The sequence below is a fragment of the Colias eurytheme genome, chromosome 16, assembly GCF_061535395.1.
Source record: "Colias eurytheme isolate Ceu_HAF_F1 chromosome 16, ilColEury1 Martin Lab GWU primary, whole genome shotgun sequence".
Lineage (NCBI taxonomy): Eukaryota > Metazoa > Arthropoda > Insecta > Lepidoptera > Pieridae > Colias > Colias eurytheme.
This window is the reverse complement of record NC_142995.1, coordinates 1,293,097-1,320,626: the sequence shown is the minus strand read 5'-3', so window position 1 is coordinate 1,320,626 and position 27,530 is coordinate 1,293,097. Positions and strand designations below refer to the sequence as shown.

Sequence of the window (27,530 nt, the reverse complement as noted above, 5' to 3'; positions counted from 1 at the left end):
TGCTAATGGTATCGGGTCAGGTGAACGCTTAACTTCGCAAGGGGATAATTGAGACAATGTCCTTTATGTAATCGAGCTCAAAACATGCTCCATAAGGCAGGTATTGACCCGCGCTCAAGGGTCTGTGGGTGTTTAGTTTTTTATTATTTGAGCTATGAACGTTGAAAGAAAATATTCTATATAATTACATTGAGATAATATTACTATGTATGGAGGAGACACCACGAACAAAATCTGTGCGCCATTTTTTTGCTCTAACTAAGTTTTAAAAATTATTATCTAGTTACCAGTACCAATAAAAAGTTATGTTAGTCACTTTTCCGTAATATTTGTATTATTTGTGCAATATCGTAACACACACGAAGGCATATTTGATGCGTTTCACTTTAAAACAAATAAAAAATGAGCGTGCAGTTAAGCCATATGGCTTATGTTGAGCGGAACATAAGTAATGTAGGCGGTGTCGTCTCCAATATATAATTATAATTTATTTTATTGTTCGAAAGGTTTGAGTGTAATGTGAATAATTATTACAATGAACATTTAAAATAAATTAAAGAAAATAATATTATTCTATCAGGATCAGAACAACATAGTAACAAAGAAAATGTAAAATTTAATATTATTTGAGTTAAATAAAATGCATTCTCAAAAAAATAACAAGCAAATAACAGTAAAAACATGATGACAGAAAACAATCTTTGAGTAATACACCGGAAATTTATATTTTAATTTCCAAGAAGAGAAAAACATATTTAAGGCAATTTATGCGTACAAATGTTTTGTTTTAATTTATATTTGTAGTTTGGTTATCAATAAATTTACAATCATATTCTACAAGTATAATAAAAAACACTCAGATGCGTCATATTGTTTAAATGCGATATTAATTTGAGCCAGTAAAGATGAAAATACTCTTTTAAAAGGGTAACTATCGAGTAAGTCACAATTATTTATATTCCGACAAATTGCTGGCACTGAGACAAGACCCACGGCTATTCATGAAAATCGAGGTTTACGAAATAAATATAGCCGCGATAATCTATTGCCGAAATGCTCTTAGAGCTAAATTCAAAGGATTCTCCGTAGAATTTATGAGTTCCCTTTGAGGTTTAGGTTACAAATAAAAATATTATTGCCTCAATCTTCGGTAGATGAGAAGCGTGGGGAGTCGGCTCGGTTTCGTCTTAAGAATTTTCCTGTTATAGACATTTAAAAGAATTGCGGTAGATCAAAGGTTAAAGGCCGGATTTAAATTAATGCAAATAAATATTGAAGTGATTCTGTTTGCTGACATTTTAATACTTTTTGGTATAGAGTTTGGTATCGGACATTTATATGGTACTAATAAAGCTGATGGTGTTAAATATGTAGCAAAAAATATGACAGAAGGAACCATGAAGTGATACTATGAAATGCGAATAAAGGAAGGAAGGCCAATAACAATGTAGCTAATACTATTTGCACAAAAACTCTACTACAATTAGTAAGCAATCAATATCCCAATACCAAAAAACATTCAAATCTGTTCAGCACTTCTTCCGTATTAAAGGTAAGTTATATCCTTTATTTTGTATACTACCTCTAGAGATATATCATAATATATTTCTCGAGTGTACTTTCTCCACCCTAAACTTCATCAATTGTCTCTACCTTTATAACAGAACACATCTTACATAAAGAAGAAGCAAAAGATCCAAGATTGAGTCCTCCTGATTAGAATTCTCGTGATTTATTCCTGTTAAAATGCACGAGGTGACACAGAGCAGCCGCGAAGCCAATCTAACTGCTTGTTTGACAATCCATTTTCTGCACTATGTGCCTGTAGAACTTGTAAATGAGTTTCCCAGTACTATTCCTCAATACACTTTGGTAAATATTCTCGGCTTTAGAGTAATGCTATTGCGTTGGTCTTATCAAGTTTGGAGAGTAGTGTTTGTAATTTCCGTTGATGTTTTGGGTTTTTGTATCTATTTGTAATGTTTGTATGTAGGTATGTGTTAGGCAATTCGTTGAAAAAGTATTAATATAATAAAATAAAATATTCGAATTTTGATACAACTGATTGTAACTCATACAGTAAGATTTAATATTTTAATTTCTTGCTTTTTTTTTACTGGTAGCTTAATTTGTAGTAATTAGTATCCAAACTTTAACACAAGGATTTTTATTTTACTATTTGCGAAATATTGTTTAATCATCGTCATCATCATCAGCTCATATACGTTCCCACTTCTGGGACACGGGCCTCCTATATGGGTACAGGTCATAATCCACCACGCTGGCCAAGTGCGGGTTGGTGGATGCCACATATCGTCGCACTTTTGATTCTTCGACATGTCGGTTTCCTCACGATGTTTTCCTTCACCGTACGAGCAGTTGTGCTGTTACAACATGCACAATGCTTAATAGTTGAGAAAATATTTATTACTATTAAATGATGTTGGTAGGTACAGTAGAATCCGTTTATTATGACTCCGCCTATATTGACCAACCGGTTATTATGACGTAGTTGCACTACGAAGTTTGGTTTTCATATAAAATTCTTTATAAAAAAGTCGGATATATTGACTTCGCTTACAGTGACATGCCGCTTATTATGACCCATTTTTAATAAATTATGTCTGGTTATAATGACCGGCATGATTCTTTACACCTTCGATAATGTTCGTCGATTCTTGACGACGTTCGGCACGTGGCTCGTTTTTGTTTTGAATCTCAGTGAGTATTACCTACCGCAGAAGAGGCATTAAAAGCTGCAGAATTATTATCACGATTTGATCACAGCAATATTGAAAATGATAATTTGACCATAGTAATGTCTTCTATACACAAAAGTATAAGAGACTGTTTTTACAATAAAATGAAAAAACAAAAGCAGACAAAAATTACAGTGTACTTAGGTACAGTAAAAATAACATTGGTATGTGTTATATATAATAATCTGCTGATTACGTGCAATTTTTATTTTGATTTAATATGTACGTATACATAATATGCAAGTATACTATATTCTCTTATATATAAAATTCTCGTGTCACAATGTTAGTCTGCATACTCCTCCGAAACGGGTGGACCGATTCTCATGAAATTTTCTGTGCATATCGGGTAAGTCTGAGAATCGGCCAACATCTATTTTTCATATGTACCACGGGCGAAGCCGGGGCGGGCCGCTAGTTTCTGTATAAAATACTTAAATTTACATAAAAATGATTTTTCATTTCACATAACGCTTTGTATGACGTCCGCTTATTATGACGTGTTTGTCGATTCCCTTCGATGTCATTATAAACGGATTCCACTGTACTTATTTCCGTATGTTTATATAACTTTTAATCAATGACAGCACAATATTGTAGTAAAATAAAGCCATCCGCATATACTTTGCTTTATATAAACTTGAAGTGAATATACGATGTAGTTGCAATTTTAATATCGTGATCTGAATTCTGTTATTGCTCGTACCACATCTGTGACATAACTTCATTTCATTTTCAAATTTATTACTTTTTTAAATGGGATTTTTGTATTTGCGGCCTCCAGTTGGGTTTATGTTCATATTTTAGTAGACTATGTTAATTCAATGGATTATAATTTGTTATTTAAATAAAATGTAACATGATAAGATAAATTATTCCAGCTTTGGTCACTTCACAGTATTACAAATACTCTGATATTCAATCTTTTTTTGTTATATTTTCTCAGTAATGTATTATCATTGTGTTACAGTATATTATCACCCTATTACCTAGGTATAAACTATAATTGAAAACATTTTATACATCTATGTATATGTACATATATATTTATTTAACAAAATCAACTACAAACACGTCCACATGATTATATTAGTCGTAAATTAAATTATAAATAGCTAATCAAACGGAGACATGTACATCAATACAGTATTAAAATTTCGTAAAGATAAATATACAGATACATCTTCAATTTATGTAGAGATAAATTACGATATTGATTTCTGATTTTACCAATATAATAATATTATGTCAACTAGCCGATATCCGGCACCAATATCAAGAACGATCCGGCATCATGTTACTAATTTATATTATTTAATTATCCAGCCAGATCACCAACATAAAAATGGCCAGATGATTATATTAGCCGTTCATTAAAAAGCCAATGAAACATGTACATCAATATATCATTTAAAACTTCATCAAGATAAATAGTGAAGAACATCTCCCATGATTATATAGAGATCAATTCCAATGTTGATTTTACCAATATGTCAACTAGCCGATATCCGACACCAATATCAAGAACGAGCATTTCCCTGCATCATGTTTCTAATTGAGGAATCACGGCGCCCGTTGCAGCCAATTGATTTCACACCTTTAAAGCTTGCATTGCAGGATTTCAAAATGGCCGCCTTTAATCTTTCTGACTTCCACTGGTGAGGGATTGATTCGTTTCGATGCACGTTTTTCAAACTTGTTAGTCTCAACACTTGGATCTGTTATTCATAAACGAATGGTTACTTTTATTGGACTTTCTATGATACATATAAGCCGCTCGTTATTAAATAGTGTTAGTTTAATTATATACATTATAGAAATTGTAATAAACAACTGGCGAGCATATAAACTTCACAAAGGGTATAAATTTGAATTTCATCTGTACATGATCCTGAATGAAACAAGCTGACTACGTTATATTATGAACTATTTTGGCACGATCTGCTGAAAAAATATTTGTGGAAGAAATATTAGCTCCAAAGTATCCGGCTCCTATATTATCCTACTATTCCGATGAAGCAGAGATAAACAGAAAATAGGCGAAAAACGTAAAAATTTGTAGCATTACTCCATTTTTTCCATTCCAGTTTATAACCTACAAAATACACTATAATTTTATATATTTCGTCAAATATAGACACAAATTCTAGTCCTTTAATTACCGAATCGCTGTTCAAATCAGAATATTGAGATGTAATAACAGTTATTCAGTTGGGAGCTCACGGAGACGCAATGCGGTGCCAATACGGTAATGTATCGAAAAGTAATGAACGCCTGTATTTTAAAGCTGTAATATACATAAATTTGTGTGCTAGATGTGCGTCGTGAACGTTTCAACTTTGGCGGGATTGTGTCCTAGAAGTACTATAGTAGATTTTAATGGTTTGGTGTTAAACCGAATTATTAAACTTATTGGATTTTAACTATTCAAGCGCTGTTTTTATTCGCTGTCATGAATCTAACAACAATATAGGAGTTGATCATTTGATCAAAAATATAGTTTAAAATAAAAACTAATAAGTACAGATGAACATAAATATTTATTCATAATAATACGGAATTATTTTCAGTTATTTTTAATGTTTATTAAATTCCATGCTCATATTTTAAAATAAACATGTGGATGAGAATATTAATTTTGAATGTTTACACTTTTGCGTTTTTAACGCAATTTCATACTTTAAGTTTTATTTACCGAATTAAATTTGTGAAATAACTCGACGTTTTAATTATCATTATTGATTATTTTATTTTATATTGCATTCTGCTCATTCAAAAGATTCATACATAATGATATGTTAATATACTTTATTACTTTTTATTTACGTTACTTACATAATATAGGTATACTAGCGGTCCGCCCCGGCTTCGCCCGTGGTACATATGAAAAATAGATGTTGGCCGATTCTCAGACTTACCCGATATGCACAGAAAATTTCATGAGAATCGGTCCACCCGTTTCGGAGGAGTATGCAGACTAACATTGTGACACGAGAATTTTATATACAGGGTGTCCCAAAAAGTAGTGATGAACGGAAGCTAGGAGGTAGAGGACCTAGAGGGCTATCCGAATCACCCCCATGTATGTTATGCGATTTTTCGTATTTTCGGAGTTATGACATTTTTTTCAATTTATCATCTGTCGCTGAGTACGATGAGATTTTTATTTATGGTGACGTGAATTATTATGCTAGATGCTTGATTTTTTTTGTGAGGTAAGCTGAAAGATAGGCCAATTCAGTATGGTAACATTTACTATCGTTAGATCTTTGAATGGAATAAAAAAAAGAATTAAATGCCAAGAAAGATAATATTACCCAGTATGTTCATAGCTTCAAGGGCCCGTAAAAAAATAAAATCACATAAAAAAAGTTTTCCGTTTGGCTTTTAAAAACTTGCTCTATCTATCAGGTAGCTACCCTGAAAATTTCATTTTATTATTCAGAAGGCTTCAATCGAAAAATTGAAATCTAAATGTGGTAAGTGCAAAAATTGAATTGACATGATGATTAATAAAAACAAATTAAAACCAATAACAAGGTGTTTAATTACCAGAAATTTTTAAAAAGACCCCGCTGTTGCTCAGTGCAAGTGCAACATCACCGTAAAAAGTTGTCTTTTAAATGTCTGAATGCTCTTTTATCATTTTTAATGGTTTCTTTTGCTACAATGAATTTCCGGGTTATTTCATCCAAATTGTGGTAGTCTCTCATCTTTGTAGTATCCCCACGGAAAAAAAATCAATAGGGTTTATGTCTGGGGACCGTGCAGGCCAGGCTAAAGGGCAAAGACACCCTGAAAGATGGATTGGTCGTTGCAGCCTGCGCATGCGCCGGTGACGCCTGCCTTAAAGCCTGGCCTCCACGGTCCCACAACCTAAACTCCATTGATTTGTTTCAATGGGGATACTAAAATACCTTGGCTACTTGAGAGAATGCCACAATTTGGACGAAATAACCCGGAAATTCATAGTAGCAGAAGAAACCATTAAAAATGATAAAAGGGCATTCAGACATTTAAAAGACAACTTTTTACGGTGATGTCGCACTTACATTGAGCAACAGCGGGGTTATTTTAAAAATTTCTGGTAATTAAACACCTATTTATTGGTTTTAATGATCATCATGTTAATAACATTTTTGCACTTACCACATGTAGATTTAAATTTTTCGATTGAAGCCTTCTGAATAATAAAATGAAATTTTTAGGGTAGCTATCTGATAGATAGAGCAAGTTTTTAAAAGCCAAATGGAAAACTTTTTTTATGTGATTTTATTTTTTTATGGGCCGTTGAAGTTGTGAACATACCGGGTAATTTTATCTTTCTTGACATTTAATTTCTTTTTTTATTCCATTCGAAGATCTAACGATAGTAAATATTACTATACTGAATTGGCCTATCTTTCAGCTTAGCTCACAACAAAAATCAATCATCTAGCGCAATAATTCACGTCAACATAAATAAAAATCTCATCGTACTCAGCGATAGATGAAAAATTGAAAAAAATGTCATAACTCCGAAAATACAAAAAATCGCATAACATACATGGGGGTGATTCGGATAGCCCTCTAGGTCCTCTACCTCCCAGCTTCCGTTCATCATTACTTTTTGGGACACCCTGTATAAGAAGATAGACAGGTTATTTATTCTAAATGGGCAATAAAACCTTCAGCACAAAGTTATAGTACTGTCTATTAAACTAACGAGAAAGACATAAATAAAATACAAGTTTGATATTGCGGATTTACCCAGCAATTATAGAATACAACTGAAATATTTTACATCTACATTTTACATAATATAAAAATACTGCCTGGCTTTCAGCCAAGGGTGATATTCAGCACGATTGTGTATTACTCTTGGTTTTCAAGTAAAATATTTTTTGTTTTAATATTTCGCGTATTTAAAATATTTTTATAAGTGCTATCAGGTAGTGGAGTTTTTTCAAATGGAGTCAAGCATGCTACGTTACGAATTGGGTTGCGTTTTTATTAACGTTATCGTTTTCACTCTAAATTGGGAAGTTTAAAAAAGTAAAAGTTAGTTTTTTTTTTGTGTTGAAAAACGTGAAAAACGTTTCTGTTTTTTGTTTAATAATGGTATGGTAAAACGGGAACAGGTATGTTACTAAGTGCTAATTACCACCCATAAATCAACACTAGTGGTGTCATAGGTGCTTTGCTGTTTTTATCAAATTATCTGTTCTCTACTTGAAGACCTGTATGTCCAAATTCTTGAGGAAGTACGCAGCTTAAACACAAAAATATGATTAATTAATCTTGATTTATTTTATTAGTACATATATACCTATTATAAAACATACAAAAATTATATATATTTTGTATCAATCAAAAACCAGTCATATAAAAAGAAGAAATGAAAATCTGTTCTATTAAACTAAAGATTCATCTCTATCTTTTCCATCCTGCAATCTCAGGGATCCTAACTCAAGCTTCCATCTTCAGGGATTACATGTGTTACCCTGCGTTATCTCATCTGGCTACAGACCTGTCATTGATTTTGCTTGCTAAGGTCTTCGAGAGAGAACGTTCTGAATTCTGTCGTTTTTCAAAACGTTTATAAAATGATCTGGTTTTATTTTTAATTGAATTCTTGATTGTAATATTCATCGTTGTTTGATATTGTCTTGTATGACCTTTTGCATTTGCTTACCTTTATAACATAGATGAGTGAATATATTGATGAATTAGTGTAGTAATTAAATCACTACTTTAACAAAAGACGATATTTGAAATCAATTTGCTATTAATATGCACGTGTAATATTAGGGGGCCGCTATCAATTACAGATAGCGGCCATAATATTAACCACAATCATTTATGTATATATTTAATAAGTAATTATAATTTATTTGTACGACTTTCCGTTTGTGAAACCTGTAACAGGAAAAAAAATTACGTATTACAATCCGTAAACATCCATAAAACAGAACTATTCAACACCAAAACAAAAATATCAAACAAACGCAGAATTCACTCAACAATATTCCCTCTAAGGGAATATGGCATCCCAGATCATTGGGATTTACTCCGCTTGTAAATGCAGTGACCTAAAAATGGATAGCTAAAGAGGGCGAAAAAAATTGTAACATCATTTATCCAAAAAAACACCTCACACAGTTTCGGCAGGTTGACATAAAAATACATTAATACGCGTCAAACTGGCTCACTTGCGTTTGCAAAAAGTTGATGCTTTACCCACTACGCGTATTTTACGTTGCGTATTATAATATTTCGATTTTAACATGTTTTTTTTTTTAATTATAATACATTGAAACAACGTTAATTTCACTACATCCACATGATTTTATTCATTACTTAAATAAATATTTGTATTATAAAAACTTAAACGGTTTAATAATTGAGATATTAATTATTTTAGGTGACGTCTTACTATAATTATCCAATTTAGAGTTTAGACTGTGGTTTAGATATTCTCACCCATAAATACAAACTGTCACATTTATAAACTTTTAAATGTATATAATTTCAGTTCCCCACATTTCATGACATATACCTATATACTTAACCATTTATGTTTTTGAATATTTTAGTACTTGACACTCTCGTATTCACTAAGTCGAGAAATAAAGACGACGACGAAATTTTTTTCAATAATTTATAGATGTACCCCTTAAAATCGTCTTACCAAATGCTAAAGTCGCGCAACATAACAGTGCGTAGACCGAGAAAACACCAGTACCATAAATCAAAACGTAATGATAGTCACGTTTTACAACGTTTTTACGAAGACCATTTCGGCTGACATCGAATTGGAGATGACCCGCGGTAATTTGCATACGATTCCTGTCAAATAGCATTGTATCATTTAGCTGTAGTTTGCTTTAGTTGAGGTTTTACCATGATAAAGTTAGTGTCAAACGGTTGGAAGTTTTCGGTTTTCAATTTTATAGCAACGTTTTTAAGCCATTCAATGACTTCGAAGTTTTAAAATTTTTTTGGTATATTTTCAATTTGCAGGTTGGAAGTTTCTTGGAAAATTTTCAATTTATCGGCATTTTTCAGGCTTTAAAGTAATCGTTGGATGACGTCATGTCAATGATGATGGATGTTTTAATCTTTACCAGGTTGAAGTTAGTTAATAAGGACCACGATATATGTATACTAGCTTTCCGCCCGCGGCTTCGCCCACGTTTTCAAAGAAAAACCCGCATAGTTCCCGTTCTCGTGGGATTTCCGGGATAGAACCTAGCCTATGTGTTAATCCAAGTTACCCTCATTGTAATCGGTTGAGTACTTTTTGCGTGAAAGAGTAACAAACACACACATACACATCCTCACAAACTTTCGCATATTAGTAGGATAGGATGGTGTCCCAGGATGATATTATTTTATTAAATGTTCGTGATTTCTAAACTGTAAAAAATAGCATGCATATCTATACCACAGCTTGATAGTCTTTCCTGGAACACCCTGTATAACTAAGCACTATGACGATGCAGTTTACAGAAGGCCTCTCAAAGTTATATTATGTAACATACAGTTCAAATGTTGCTTCTATTTGAAATCTCAAACGTAATATTGTCTGGTATAAAGTGTCAAATACACGACTATCTGTCGTGTAGTTTGTGCAATATTTGAGATATGATATTATGATGTAAGATATTATTGCCAGGAAGCTTAGCTTTTACTCCATTTTAGCTAAAACTGTGTAGTCTGCTTATAGATCAACGTTCACAAAAATTATTTGCATCATTTATTGAAGTGAAACTTCTTTAGGTGCGTTGAGAGTAAAATTTTGAAGTCGCGTCATGGCAATACCGTCACGCTATGAGTAATGCGATTTTGATATCTTTAAATCTTGCTAAAGAAGTTTCACTTCTGATATGTGTGCTCAATCTTTTTCTTACATTAGTTATACTAAAAGTTGATAAAGAGAAAATACGCAACAAAACAGTATTTAAAATAACTTTAAAACAAAGAACAAAAGCGTATTTTTTAAAGCAGTTTAATTTAAAATATAATTTATTCACCGTTTATTAACTTAATTAGTAGAGAGTAAATTTATTTTCCTCACTTCGTCGGAATAAAGATCTAAGAACTAGGAAATAGAATTGTTCCTTCTAATTTATATGAGAACTAATTAGTTTGGTCCACGTCACGTTCAAGCTGAGAAAATACAGTGTTATATAAAATTTACTAACTTTTTAATCATAATTTTATATCTTTTCTCTTTTTTTCTTCATAATGAATTTTTAATACCAGACTTATTTATTTTTGTTATAGTATTATCTTGACTTTGAGTTTATATGAACAGAATTGACTGATCGAATTCGTTATTATACAATAAAAGAGCGTGTGTGCCGAGCACACATGTCAGAAGCGAAACTTCTTTGGCAAGATTCAAAGATACGAAAATCGTCGCCCTACTCCATGACGTGACGGTATAGCCATGACGCGACCTTGAAATTTTACTCTCAACGCGCCTAAAGAAGTTTAACTTAAAAAAATCTCTCGAAATATAGCTAAATTTGATATTGTAATAATTAAGTATTCAAATTATTTTGGTTATCTACGACGAAACAATGACGAAATAATGTAGGTCGCACGTTATTCAAATAACATCATTTAAATTTCAAATAACCACGAAACAATCATACGAAAAAGCCTTTCACTAATAAATACGTTTTACAATAAAACTCAATCACCATTCACATTATTAATAACAGCATCAAAACAAATTTAATTTACCTTAAAAATATAATTAACATCGGAACAATAAGGCACTTTTCCGAGACATAAGTTTCAAATTGTCAAGTCGAGCGTCGTTAGCGACTTTCAATCAAAGTTATGAAGTGTCGAGCTTCGTCAGAGAATAATTGGAAGCCATTGAACGTACGTACTGCTAACTTTGGGAACTATAAATTGTGTTTTTGTGATCATAGTTTTAGGCTAAATCTGTTAACACTGCTAAAAACGACTCGAAACAGTTAAGAAGATTCCGAAACGTCGGGAAAATAATATAATGAATAAATCGCGTTTAAAATCCGTTAAAATCTTTCATTTCTATGTTAAGAAGATTGTCTACTGCTTCTTAGGCAGTGGGACTATAACATAAATAAATGAAGAAGTGCATTGACATATTATTTACAATTTGATAAATCTTAATGCTCCTAGAGGTTCATTAAGATATAGGTACATAAATAAATATCTAATTATGCATAATGCTTCGTTTTATGTAGTACGAACTGTGTTTTGGTGAAATCTTCGTTGGTTAAATTTATCTTCTATACCCCATAGAGGTGATGGGCTATGGCCATAGAGATAGAATAGTAGATAATTGAATATACGAGTAACTTCAACCTTTCAAACATATTTTTTTAAATCTCAAATTAATGAACAATGTAATTTATGAAATCGTTAAATTTGAAACCTTTCTAATCTAATAAGCCCTCCTAAATTCTACCACTAAATTGTGACGAAACAAAATGTAATATAAAAACTGGAATAACAATTAAAACGATTGATTTGCTTTCTTTCCAAATAAATAATCACTGTTATATTACATTTTCATTGAGAGTAACTCATAAAAGAAATGAATCAAGTCCCTTGATAATTGACGCGGGTGACAAAGCATTTTGTTGATTGCGGAACGTATTTTCAAAGTTTCCTAATGGCTTTTGATATTCTTGACAATGTGAAACTGGAAAAATATTTTTATATTAATGTTTGCACTGGTTTTTGAAGTCTGAATTTTGAAATTTTTATGAGGAAGTTGATTTGTTATTGTTTATATATGTAATTATTCATTTATGTTTTAATGTTATTTTTTCCAAAATTTATCATTTCATTTTGGATTTCATTATGGAATAATATGAGAACAAATCTGTCTATGGGTCTATTAATTGACATAATATATAAGTTCACGTCAATAATTAATTTAATATCCCTATAAAGGATACATAGGCCTTAGATAATATGACATAGATAATACACAAACTGGGATTAATACTATAACAAACGAAATCGTATGGTCACTATACTCCTAACATTTATTTTCCCATATTATAATGCTTTAATATTGAATGATTCGGAGATTGACGTTAAAATATATTTGCTATTTCATCTTATAAGTAAAACATGTAAACATGATACATGTACCAGATAATACTGCTAGTTAAAAAGTGCTTAAAGTATAAAGGTCTTTATTACAAAAAGTGCGTCCTTTAATATAAGTTTCATTATATTTTCATCCGCCTTAGCGTAAGTAGGTGATCAAACTTTTAACTCTTTTATTAAATGCTGGGTTTGCTCATTAGTCTAAATTTTCGGACCTACTTTTGGGTATCGCGGAAACATACGTTTGATAAATTTGCATTCAGTACGCATCATCGCAAATTACAATTCCAATACATTTCGCAATTGTGCATAAGTTTATACTATTTCATTCACTTGCCTGTGATGAGAGATAGGAAGTGATGGCTTGTAAAATAATAATTTTGCAAGAAATTAAACATCAACTGAACGTCACAAAATTATTGCGATGTACGTATGCTTTAACTTGCTGATACATTAATTTGTTATCTATTAGCGGCAGCTGTCTCCATAACATTAATATAATATAAGGTCTCAAATTCTTATCTAATAACAATACTCTTCAAACGGGGTGCAGTAGTTAATTAAATAACCCTTTAAATTGTAATTACTAAACTTACAAAATATATAAACCTCAAGCAATCTAATGATTTTAATTAAACTGGGACTCTGTCCAGGAAAAGGCACACATTGTGGTCACCCTTCTTACTATTTATCTGATTCTTCCCCAAGGGGTCGGGTTAATTCAAACTAGACTGCTGATTAACATGGTATGTGCTGCCAAGACCATTTATTTAATTGCCTGAATGTTATTGCGTTTTTCTTAGCTTTTTTATAGTATAGGTACACGTTTTTAAAATAAAGTATTTATTCAATATGAAATATGTACAGTCAACATAATAATTATATTATATTGTCTTTTACCAAGATTTATTTATCACATCAAAATGCATACAGCTGTTCTGGCATGTTATTGATATATCATATACCTACATATTCAGATATAAACATGGTTTCTTAACGATCAAAATTTTCTAAAACAAAATATTATCATCTATTTAAAAACTCAAACCTCTTAAATCTTTCTAGATAAGCTGCGTATAAAATACAAGTAATGCATCCTAACATGATACCATCACTCTGTCCCCTCTTTCCTCTAAAGCTAAACACATATAACTCCCTAACATTAAATATCTCCAACAACATTGCAATTTGCTGAAACGACATCGGCATATCCAACACTGTTCTCTCCACATAACTAGTTTTATCGTTTTTATGGGCCATTCGCCCAAAACTTTGACTTTCTGTATGTATGGATATTAGGTTTTGGTATCTGTGATGTTGTGAAAGGATAACGAACAATCTATATATTAAATTGTTTCTGCGTATTTCAGTGTTCCGTATCGCTGATAATATATTGTTTTTGACGTGACAACGTCTTATAATTCGATAAAGCCGGCTGCACGCACGAAAAAACATGACTCATGCGGCGTTACCTCGCTCTGACTCATCTGAGGCGTTCCATGTAAGGCTTGAAGTGCGAGCGAGAGCGCGGAACGAGCGACAAAGAAGCACAGTCGGACGTTGTCACGTTCAACTATCGTCAGTAAACCGACTTTACAGACAACCAATTTTTTCTTCTTATTATGCTTATTATGTTACGTAGTTATAATACCCATTCCTATACAATAAAATAAAATATTTTGACGGTTCTTAAATGCAATTTTTTATCTCATTTAGTTTTATTAATATTTTCGTACAGTGTTCACTAAAACCCTAGTAATATTCAACGTAAGATCTTTTCATAAGTGGCAACTCACAACCATATAAGCTTTTGTGAAGTTAAATTTAACATGGCTTGATATTTAGTCATATTCCATAGCAATATTCATTATTAATGTTTGAACATACACATTTCGTCAAACACTGTTCCGCACATTTATCAAACACTTACGAGATTCTAAAACAAATTGGTACAGAAGTAAGCATTAGCGACTCATTTATTATAATGACGTCACTCTAAACTCGGCTTTATTGCATTGCAGTAACGGCTATTATACCTTGCATCGATTCAACTGTAACATTATCTGTATCAAAAACAAAGCATTGAATAATATAAAGTCGTTCAAAGGTCCCAAAGTCTTCAGAGCTTTTATGAAAGTTCAAAGTGTTCGTGTTTTGTTTGTTTGATGTCGAGTTTTATTCGTCATTGCCACTGTTTAAGTGGAAGCTCTAGGGAACGATACAAATACCGTTATTTTGCGTTTCAACGTTGACTAAATACCAGTATTTTTAGTTATTCAAAGTTTGAGGTTTGAATAGGTGAAGAATGAACAGTCACAGTTGTTCAAAGAAGTCTTTATATTTTTTTTATATATGTACCACAACAGCAATCTAAGTATTTTATGTCAAAGTGGTTTAAAGGTGAATTTGAGAAAATAAATATTGAAAAATGTTGTTTGATTAAAAACATAGTTCTATCGGATTAATTGACAAACGCCTACGATTTATTTAGCATAATAGTGAAAAATCTCATTCGAAACAATATCTTATAGACATAAATATTTTATAAGCGGTTCCATCTATATTTAACTCTGAAATTTTATTTTTTATGAATATTTTAAATCTCACTCAAATCCAAAATTAAAGAAACACGAAATTTAATCCCTCAAAAAAATCAAACCAAATTTCGACATAAATCACGTTGAATTTTAACCACCATCAAAAGTTTTACTTTGCTATGTAAATTTGTACAATACCTATCGCTTAATATATTCAACGTTTTGTCCCCACTTTTCAAAGACATCGCTAAGTCTTACCAAATCTTAACACGGAAGGAAACCCGAATAAACAAGCTTCACAAATGAACACCTAAACAAAATCGGTTTATGCAAATGGCGACCCTTGTGGCCGGTTAGATAAACTACCCTCTTTAACTGTAAAACAAAATATTGCATTAGTATCAGCGATAACAAATTTGCATACGTCCCTTTTATGTTACGGTCAGTTTTTAAGTGAAATACATACAAAGTATTTAAATATCTTGGTTGTTAATTTTCACGACTAAAACATTCTGTGGTCGAAATTAAACCTTACTTTGCATTAGGCGTATTATCAGAATTGTGATATGAAACTATCGATACATAATTTATAGCAATTTGTTAAGCAAATAATTTTATACAGATGTTTAAATAAAGTGTAATATTATGTATAGGCCTCCCCAAGAATTCTTGGGGAGGCCTATGCCAAAGAGCAAGACAATCATAAAACCGGTGTCTAATAAAAACAATAATATTTGAATTATGTTGCTTTCATAAACTTACATGTTAATAATACTTAAGTAGTTTTTAAGAAGAAATGTAACATTTAGATTGTTAATAAAGGCTTTATTTATTTATTTATTTATTTATTTATTAATATTATGTATATCGCAAAAAATTATAGCAAAGCAAAATTCATGAAATTGGAAATCGCGGAGCTCATTACTGATTTCACAGAAATAAATTAACGATTTCAATCGTAAACAAAAAATTTATACGAAAATGTGTGCTACATTCATCTAGAAATAATCACTACAAAATAATTGTACACTTCATACGAGGAAACTCAAAATAACCGTGCTCAAGTACAAAACTATCATCAAAATACACAGAATTGTACAAGCGTAGCTTTTGTGTGATTTTATTCAGTTCCGATCAGCTGTTTTAGCGGGAAAGAGTAACAAGAAAATTCATCGTTATCGGTACCAACATTCGTAAGCTTTAACATGAAACGTAAAATAATACTACATATTATTGACGCACAAATTCAGAATCTAGAACATTCCTAATCAAAACGATTTGCATTTGAAATTAAATATCGACAATTATGCATCGCGTCAATGCCATTTATCAATGCAGATTTGCGTCGAAATAAACGATAAGGCCGATCCACACAGAGCGAGCAGCCACGCGAAGCATTTGCTACGCGAAGTAGCTGAGTCTTTGTGGCTCGTGGTACGCCCGAGGAAAACAGCACACGCGTTTACTGTTGATTGTAATTAAATAGACTAATAGACAGAACTCGGCTGAGAAAACGCTTTCTTTGACCGAGCCATGTCTATAATATAGACCGAGCTACTTCTCGCGGCAATTACTTCGCGAGGCTTGTTCTGTGTAAATCTGGCTGTTGATCTTAATAAGGCGGTTCCATAAAAAAAGCCGTAGCTCGGCCCAGAAAAAGCCATCACACGCGCTTTCCTTAAACTAGCCACGTTCACATAGACCTGTCTGTTCCTCGCCGTTATTACTTTTCGAGGCTGCTCGCTCTGTGTGGATTCGCCTATAGTCTGTAATTGAATGACAATAAATTACGCCAGCATGTGGAAATAATGACGTGCATTGACCATCACTTTGTGATAATAACCTTTGATACGAAATGGGTCGAATTTTGTATATAAAAGGATACTTAGGACAAGCAATGTGCAAATATATTAGGAAGCCATCGATATTAGTTGTAAGGGTATTTTTCAACAGATATTGTTACATTGTTTTAAAATTGAATTATGAGAAATAATTGTATTGTATCGTCTTAATTTATAAGTAATGCGATTCGTTATGGAAGCTAGCAGAACATGATAGTTATTACATTTTTTTAATTCCTTTACACAACTCAATTCATGCATCAGGAACAATACATAGAACTATATTGTGCAAACTCATGAAATATTTTTTTCATGCTCGACTAGAAAGTGTCTCGCTACAAAGTGCCAGTTTCTATTATTTTCTATACATTTTAACTGTTGCTTAAAACATCCTCTATTTGTATTCGTGGCCTTTTCGTTCGCCATCTATGATAAAAAGTATTAATCAGAAATGGTCCACCCATCTAGTAGTGAAAATTAAACATTCATGCTTAAAAACACATTTTATGACTACAACTTTAAGTAGGTATACTTATTATAAGCTTGGAAACTTTATTTACGTAACAACAAAAAAGGTCGTTAACAAAATACAGGTAGGCAATAACTAAATATAGTTGTTGTCGTCACGACAAAAGGTATTTTGGGACGAAAACTAACAAGTGAAAAGTTTTGGGATTAGCGAAGTTGGATAAATCATTTTTCCAACTTCTGACAGGCAGAAGACTAAGACGTATTACGCGTATGGAATAGGTATTCTGTATAACACATTTAGCTATTAAATTAAGAGATAGTAACGAAATAGAGTAGTGGCTCAGTGGTGAGGATTTTTTTTATTATGTTCAGAAAATTAATTGGTTGTTTTTGATTTATCTGCGCATAATATTATAACTTCAGCGGCTCGAACGGTGAAGGAACACATCGTGAGGGAACCGACATGTAGAAAAATAAAAAGTTCGACGACATGTAACATCCGCCAATCCGTCAAGTGCGGGACTTGACCAGCGTGGTGGACGTCTTAATTTACTAGATGTAGATAAGATCTTTTCATTAGTAAAAAGCTACTATATTTCTGATTTCCATAGGCTATATTCATAATTAATGAGTGTATGTAATAATCTATTATAATTGCATAATATTCATTTTATAGTTTTTAAGGTAAATTATTTTTATACGTTGCGATCAGAAATAACATCGTTCAGTGTTTATTATATTTTATTTTAGATGCTTTAAAATATAGTGAAGTGAACTAAATATAGAAGACAATAATTCAAGGCACGCGCCAAAAATAAAACCAAATTATGATATTGTAAAATTTTCGTTGGATAATGCATGCAATTCAATTTTCCTGATCTCATCATTTACTTTTTTATTTATTTGCTCTTTAATAAAACAAATCTTTTTTAACTATTTATTCTGGGTCTTTAGCTATTTTCGTACCAAATTACTTTTAAACGGTGTGAAAACAATAGTAACAGATAGAAAAATTTAATTTAAAAACAATAATTATGGATTCGTGACTATTTAATACATTTAAATTCATTCATCATTATTTTAAACAAAATTCAAAACAACGTATCTAAATATCAACAATGTGGATGAAATTTTAAAATCTGATATAATATTAATTAATTATGCCAAAACAATAGCCTAACGAAATTAAATCCCTGTAAAAATATTAAACAATAACATTATTAAACTGTTAATCTGTTTTTATAATTAATTAATAAAACAATTCCAGAGAAAGTTTGATTCTCGGAACCATTACCAGAAGCTTTGTTTTAATCATTTAACAAAATTGTTTTTTCAATGGAATATTTTACGTTCATTATCTAAAAGTACTTATTTACTATATTAATTATATCATTATTTTATTATTTGAAAGCTTGCTATGTGGTCTCATTAAAATTCGTTTAGTTCTGACAATTTGAAAGCGGTTTTTTTTTCTTAAAGATTTCTTATTGAATTGGGGGATGAAAGTTTTGTAATAGTTTTGTCACGGTTAAAACCGCACGGTTCAATTAGTCATATAAATAACAAATTTTTACAACAGAATTAATTTAAGCCCTACTGTAAAACCAAAATAAATATTAGTTATTATCAAAATTAATGTAAATCTTCAATTTCTTATTACCAATAGAATTTAAAGCCAAATCTGTTTTTAAAAGTAACTAATAGTTTTTAGGTAATGTAAGCGGGTGCTTTGCGTGCGGTTGCGGGAGTTAATCTAAATTACTTCAAAATAAAAAAATCTCTAAAATACCATGTAATACATTTGATAATTATTTCTTATAGATTTAGGTTTACGGTCACTGAACTTCATTTCTCAAATTAAAACAGAGATTTTAGTTATGAGTACACTTATTTACGAATTAAAATATAATATGTACCTTTAAAAATATCATAAACTTAGTATAATTACTTATATAATAAAATCGTAGGAAAGTCAAAACTGTACATTGAATATTTTTTTAAAAGAATACATAATCCATGATCTATAATCGATATAGAAGCCAAAAATATAGTTTTTAGAATTTTTGTCTGTTTGTCTGTTTGTCTGTTTGTCTGTTTGTCTGTATGTTTGTCCGAGCTAATCTCGAAAAGTACTGCATAGATTGACTTCAAATTTTGCATGAATATTACTAACAGGTCGTGTGAGGTTTTTTTAAACATATTATCATGCTATCACCTCCGGGGGAGGAGCTGTGAACCTTTACTTTTCTTACGTATTCCGTGTACTACGACAGCGTACAATCTAAAGACTCATGTTTAAATGTTGTTTTTGAGTAAGCCATGCTATTATCTAGCTTTACACTATAAAAACTACGTCATTTACGTAATTTGGGCAGAGAAACTGTTTAATGAATCTTTGTACTATAAAGACAAATTTGATTCAGCGCCATCTATGAGATTTCGTAAAAATCAAATCAATTTACATGTTAACACTACTGAACACAATGTTAAAAATTAATAATTTAAATATTATAATTATGTTATTTATTTATTTAACTCTTTAACCCATAATAAATCTTCCCTTCTCTATAAGGTGCGCTTATATAATTCGTGTGAATATACTACATTTTTAAAAGTGAGGGTAGATGTATATTATTTTAAGTCAAACTAGACACCATTACAGTTAATCTAATATTGATTGTGTTCATTGGTTACATTTTTAAAAATCTTCGTGTTTTAATAATTCGATCACGAGGCGGGACTCTAATACAAAAAGGTTAGTTCGTTGATAATTATTATTCCTTCATCATTTACATGTTGTTAGTAAAAATATACTTTGACTGTTAATACTTTTGTTCAGTATTTATCTGTATGATTATTGCTTGGTAATTAATATATTTTCATGTCGTATACCTAATTATAAACATAAGTGTGATGTGAAACTAGCTGGATTTATTTTTACATACTCACAGTCTTATATTTTGTGTTAATGTTAAAATAGTAGATATTAATAGTGTAAATCATAATATTTTTTCAAAGTTAAAAATATTTCCTTTTTTCTGATGGTGTTGCCATCGCATTAAACCGCGCTGTCGTTTCGTTCACAAAAAGTCATGTTATTAGGACCGAATATGTAGCCGCCTCAACTTACGGAAACGAGAGTAACCTGCGTTGTCTGTTAGTTATTATATAGTCGAATTTAACGTTACATGGAAATTGGAATCTAAATATATGTATACCTATTTATATTAAATCTGTAGAGGTCAATTCTGCACATGAAATATATTTCCTAAATAACTATCACGAGGTGATTAGAGATCGACATCGACGTCAAAAATGTTTGTCCGTCTGTCTGTCTGTATAACCGTTATAGAAACAAAAACTACTCGACGGATTTAAACGAAACTTGGTACAATTATTTTTCATATTCGTGAGCAGAGCAGCAACTCCATTTTTAAGCTTTCGTCGCGTGTGCGTTCTTCATGCGTGTATCTTAATGGTTAAAGCTACACAGAAATCAAGTATGAAAGAAATGTTCTCCATATTATATAAAAAATATCTCCCGACATCATAAATGTCTATCTTTTATGGTTGAGCTTAGGAGTTCAAAGCTTTCTGATTATATTTGTCTACTAGCTGTCCCCGCGACTTCGTTCGCGTGGAATAGTGACTATGGGACCTATGACCATGGGCTCAGGGTGGGGCAACAATAAAAAATCATTTTTATTTTCATGCTCCCACTCCCGCGCCCACTCGCACTCCCACGCCATATGCCACGTTCAGTCCCAATCCCACGCCCACGCCCACTCCCCTTCACAATTAGTACCTACCAGATCAAAGCCAGGGTAAGCGCCCCACCCAGCCCCACCGTGGCTACGCCCATGCTGAATTACTACTTAACATACAATTATTGAGTAAATACATACAACCATACTGTACTGTTGTACTACCATAAATAATTAAAAGAATTGTTATTAAAATTTCTTACTAAACTGAGCTAAAAAACTTACGTACCAAATTATTAAAGAAAATCAAGAAATGAAATGCCTAACCTATACCAAATAGTTACTACATATTGTAATTAAAAATTATGATTAGTATATAATGTCGAAAATCAAAAAAGAAATGCCTAACTAATTCTACGTAAAATTTCTTTTAAATTATGTCATATTATTTTTTAGGAACCAGGGGGGGGGGGGGGAGAGGAGCAAATTCTATTTCCTTCCTTTCTTAAACGGATGTTTTTAATAATCTATGGTGTAGCCAGTAGCCACTGATCAGCTTAATCGATACTCAGTTTTTATCAAATCCAGAAACAAATCCAAATTAGATCTTTCCTGTCTCACGCACGTAACTAAAGGCTGAAGAGAGAGAGAGCACGTAACTAAACCGTTTAGACGAAGAAAAGTGTATAGAAAAAGGAATAAATAATTTCATAAACTTCCCGACGATCTTTAAAAATAAATTATAACTTTCATTTTTTTCATTCCCACTTTTACCCTTATGTAGGTATAATAAGTGGATGAACCAATTTTGATACACTTTATCTAAGAACCAGCGTCGGAAAATATTCTGCCTAACAAAAAAAACCGCATCTAATTCGGTTTACCTGTTAGCCAGCTACGGTGCCATAGACAGACACACACACACACACAGAAATACATAGCGGTCAAACACATAACACCAGTCTTTTTGCGTCGGGGGTTAAAAATATAATACGACATAATTTAAAGGACATTTTATGTGGAAAATTTACCTATACACCAGGGTAGATAATTTTTGAAACAAAAAAAAATCGCAGTAGGATGAAACCCATTAGAAAAGGATATGATAAAAATGTAAGGAAAAATAAATTACGGTCAATCGGAGTTCGGGAAGTGGGAGGGGGGGAGCTTTTAAGAGAAAAAAATGGTTTCTCTCGATTTCTCGATAATAATAACACCTGCTAATTTTTTTCTACATATTTTAATTGTACAGACATCACTTTTCCACAATTTTATTATATGTATTGATGATGATGATTGAGATTATAACACTCTTAGTCCGTTTTAATTTTTATTCACCCGCATCAGTGCCACCTAAAAAATCTTTGTATATCGAAATTCGAGCAAAGTTAAGAAAATGAGAAATAAGAGTTCTCAAGGATCGTTAGAGATAAGAGGCTTACTATTGACCGAAAACAACATGTGTTATGCCGAACCTGAAACCGCTTCACAACGAGAATTGCGGCTCACAGCTGACCGCGAACGGCATGTACTATCCTGTGAGACCGAAACCTTCACTGAGGGTATATATAACGTCTCACAGCTGATCGCAAATGGCATATTGTACTATCCCGTGAGACCGAAACCCTCACTGAGAGGGAATTACGTCTCACAGCTGATCACGATCGTCATATTTTATCTCGAGAATTCTGAAACTTTTACTCAATATGAAGACCGTTTGACAAATAATAGGGTGCACCATAATATTATTCGATCTCTCGAAGATGAACATGAGCATAAGCAATGACTAGAGTAGGGACGCGAATATTACCATTATTTGAGACAAGAACGATTAATAAGTTTGTTTAATGAAAGATTAAGAATTGAAACTATTGGTCTCTTTAAACGGACGAATAGCGAGAGGCCCGTCTTATTGCAGACAGATTTCGACATAGTCTTAATGACTTAGAGGTAAACATAGAAGATCAATCTACAAATTCGGTGGTGTGGTCCGACAAAATAATATAAAAGTGGGTTTGCTTATAACCTCACAATCGATTACAGATCATCTTCTGTATAGGCGATATTAACGTAGTATGTTCTTTTTGTAATGCTTTAAAGTGGAGTAAGGAGTCGGCTTTCGTTTGAAGATACGCCGGAACCTTTGAAATCACTACTTTTAAGTTTTAGAGGAACATGTGCAATCTAAACAGTTCTTAGACAATATTAGCTCTTATAGTATTGCGTTTTAAATGATCCTTTGGTGCTCAACAATTATCAGATGCTCCTTTCATTCTTACTTTTAAGATACAAGGTCAAGTTTATCATTTGATAGGATCCCTTTTGCCTGAAGGCCAACCTAAGTTTCTTTAAATATATTTTGTATTCGACTACGACGAATAATCGAATACAAGAAATCAATATTTCTCGAATTTAAAACTGAACTCATTTCACAATTTTAGAACATGTTAATTCATCAGGTTAATCCGTATATATGCGTTTTAAATCGATATTAGAAGCTTTTCCTCAAGATGGTGATATTAATATAAAATTGGTATAAATGCCGATAGACGGAAGTCTATCAGCACTCAGGAATTCCCTGAGCGTGTTATAACGCCCAGGCCGCAGTATTACAATTTTTCCTACAGTAGGGCGACGAATGTATTTTCGCATAGCAACGGAGGGGAACTCGTGGGGGGTAAAGTGACGCGGGCCACGTACCACAAACATGTTTAGTTTGTGGTACCGAGCGCGAAAGAAAGTCATCGTGTTTTTAGTAAAGTTACTATGTAAACTAACGTAATTTATTACTTAGGTACATATTCTATAATGGTGCGCTCAAACTGTTAATCTACATTTAATTTAGATTATTATTTTAATTACTAAGAAATGTAGAATTTAAATCACATTCATTCATGTTTTCCTCAGATATTCGATGTCTATGATTTTCGATGATTTTAAGATTTTCTTATCAGAGTATTCAATTTTAATGTAGTTAAATTTTATAAGAGACAATTAAGAACATTCAAAAATAAAGTGTCACGTATTTTTTTTAAACGACGAATGACGAAAAACGACCGAATCGCGGACGAAGTCGCGGGCAACAGCTAGTTACTTATATTCCTGCATCTTAATTCACGAAATATATTATTATGTCTGGTCCTCAATCACGTTACACACCTGAACATCTAGTCGTTGTTGATGATATAAAGGGAACGCTAGAGAATAATACAGGGTACATTATATCAAACACGAAACTTTATAAAATGGAGAGAATTTAGTATGGGCAACGGTTGTCACGCGATAAAATACACGCGAAGGAAGCTACGAGCGAAAAGTTAGTAGTATACTAGCTGTGCCGCGCGGTTTCACCCTTGGACGAACCTGCAGGCAAAATCAGGTATTTATTTAGCTCATATGTTATTCTGCCAAGTAAGCTGTACATAAGTTCCATTACTGCAAAGTAATATCAATATTCGTTTAGTGGTTTTCGCGTGAAAGAGCTACAGACTTCCATACATCCGTCCTTTTATTTTAATTTGAGTAAAACGCTTTTATTTTAATTTGAGTAAGGGCCGATTTTTCAATGCTTGGATAAAACTTATCCGTCCAATAAAGTATTACACGATAATATTAAAATGTCACGTAAACTGTCAAATACGGGCAATTAGAATACGTTTTTAAAAAGGTAGTTTTATAAATTATTCGACGAATAAGTTTTATCCAAGCATTGAAAAATCGGCCCTAAGAGGCAAAATTATTTATTTATTGAACAATTATTGTAATGCAAAAAGCATTTCCAACTGTCGTATTTTTCTAATGATACTTGTTTTATTGACACCAAGATAATTTTTCCTATTCTTTGTTGAATTTGTCATCATCGCAAATCATTTATAATAACACAAAAAGTTTCTTTTAAATTCCAGAACAAATATTAACCTACCGATTAAGGATCAAGAGGCCATGTGTATAAACAAATTACACTGTTTGGTTTTGACCCTTTGCTCACTTCACTCCGGATCGTCTTACTCCTAACAAAGACTCGTAATTGGAAATTTTACGATCCACTAAAGTATAAAATGTTAACGTTTAACATAATGAAGCAGTTTTATGTAATCGTATCCATTACATCCCTTGTAAAGACTGTTTTACGTACTTTTGTGTTAAATAGTCCAACTTTGGGTATAGCAGATAAGTTGGACGGAAAGTTGGGATAAAAATCAACCAAGCGCTTTATGAAAGATGAAAAGATTGATTTTTGAAGGGAAACTTTACGCGTTGAGAGTAAAATTTCAAGGACATAGCAATACCGTCACGTCATAGATTAAGGCAACGAATTTGGTGTCATTGAATCTTGCTAAAGAAGTTTCACTACCAAATACTAGGTATCCCGGCAAACGTTAATCTGCTTTACTCTTATCACTTAGTGGTAATCAAACAACATCTAGGATGTTGTTTGATTCTCTATCCGATATGCACATAAAATTTCATTAGAAACAGTCAAGCCGTTTTGGAGGAGAACACCGTGAAACGAGAATTTTGTATTCTAGATTCATAAATTTTACATTTTCAATCCCGTAAACTAAGAAATTTAGTAATTTAGCAAATATTTTATTGTTTTACGTATTGTTATGGTTAAGATTCAATTATTTCAGTCGTATTACAAAGCTTTACTTGTAATTTAAGAACGTTACGCTTCGCAATAAAAGGAAAATGAATTTCGCAAAACACAATGTTTGCTTGGGCAATGTTTTTGTTTGTATTTGTAAATTTTAATTACCTTTTTCCCAATTTTATGTACTCAGATGGTTGGGCCGGGGTAAAAACGGCCGTTATTTTAATATGTGTCTTATTTAAACGGCTTTGCTCTTTTTAACTGTACCCAAAACAGAAAGAATGGATTTTTAATCTGGGTTGAAAATTCTGGTTCGTAGCTACGAAAATATAGGAGTTCAATGTATCAATTAGAATCTAATCTTTCGACAATATCACTCTTCTCGATATTCAGCCCATTTGTGCCTAGATCCCGGTCAGTCTTAAATTCAGAAATATTATGCGTCCAGACCCCACGACGAGTCCGTACACTCCATTAGGGTCTGATTTATCGCTTCCAACTAAAAGGGTCTCACAAGGAACGATCTTTGGTCCCCTACTCTATTTAGTATATAAGCATGATATACATTTGTCGTATGAAGATTTTCTATGAAATATTATTTTCTTTGATCGTAAGTACATTATAGTGCCTCTCAATGGTGTATCGATTTTGCATTAAGGCACCCTTTTTGTCAAGATTGTGACTTGCTTATATTGCTGTATTAACATCTTTTATGGTACTTATAAGATGTATTTACAATAACTTTAAATTTAAAATTATAGCTGAAGAGTTTGTTTGTTTGTTTGAACGCGCTAATCTCAGGAACTGCTGGTCCGATTTGAAAAGTTATTTCGTAGTTAGATACTAGCTGCGCTAAGCTAGTATTATTTAACACTAGCTGCGCCCGGCGGTTTCACGCGCGTGGCTCCGCTCCTGTTGGTCTTAGCATGATGATATAATATAGCATAGCCTTCCTCGATAAATGGGCTAGCGAAATAATTTTTCAAATCGGACGAGTAGTTCCTGAGATTAGCTCGTACAAGCAAACAGACTCATCAGCTTTATAATATTAGTGTAGATTGCAATACAATGTGTATAGTTGGCATACATATTATAATAATATATCTGAGCATAACACAATAAAATTACATAATCAGTTATTGATATAATTTGATATGATTAGTAGCAAAGCATTTCATTGCATACACAGAACATAATATTATTCATAAACAACATTGTCATATTACAAATTGCTTCGAACAGATTCGAAATATCCTTTGTTCTAAAATCCCTATTATAATTTGAGTAAATTTTGTGATTCTCTCTTCATTTCATTTATGTTTATTTACCAAAAACGATCAAATTATCATAAAATGAAGACTTTCAATTTCAGTAGGTACATAAATAATAACAAAAATAGGTTTTACCCGCATTGCTCTGCACCTATTGGTCTTAACGTGATGATAATTATATATCTTATAGCCTTCCTGGATAAATGGACTACCTAACAATCAAATAAATTTTCAAATAACACCAGTTCCTGA

At 32.1% G+C, this 27,530-nt stretch overlaps 1 protein-coding gene across 2 annotated transcripts in view; it reads left to right on the top strand.

Annotated features, from left to right (window-relative positions):
- Nucleotides 1–27,530, top strand: part of LOC149901553 (zwei Ig domain protein zig-8-like) — a 165,677-nt gene that overhangs the window by 89,549 nt on the left and 48,598 nt on the right. The window lies entirely within an intron of this gene.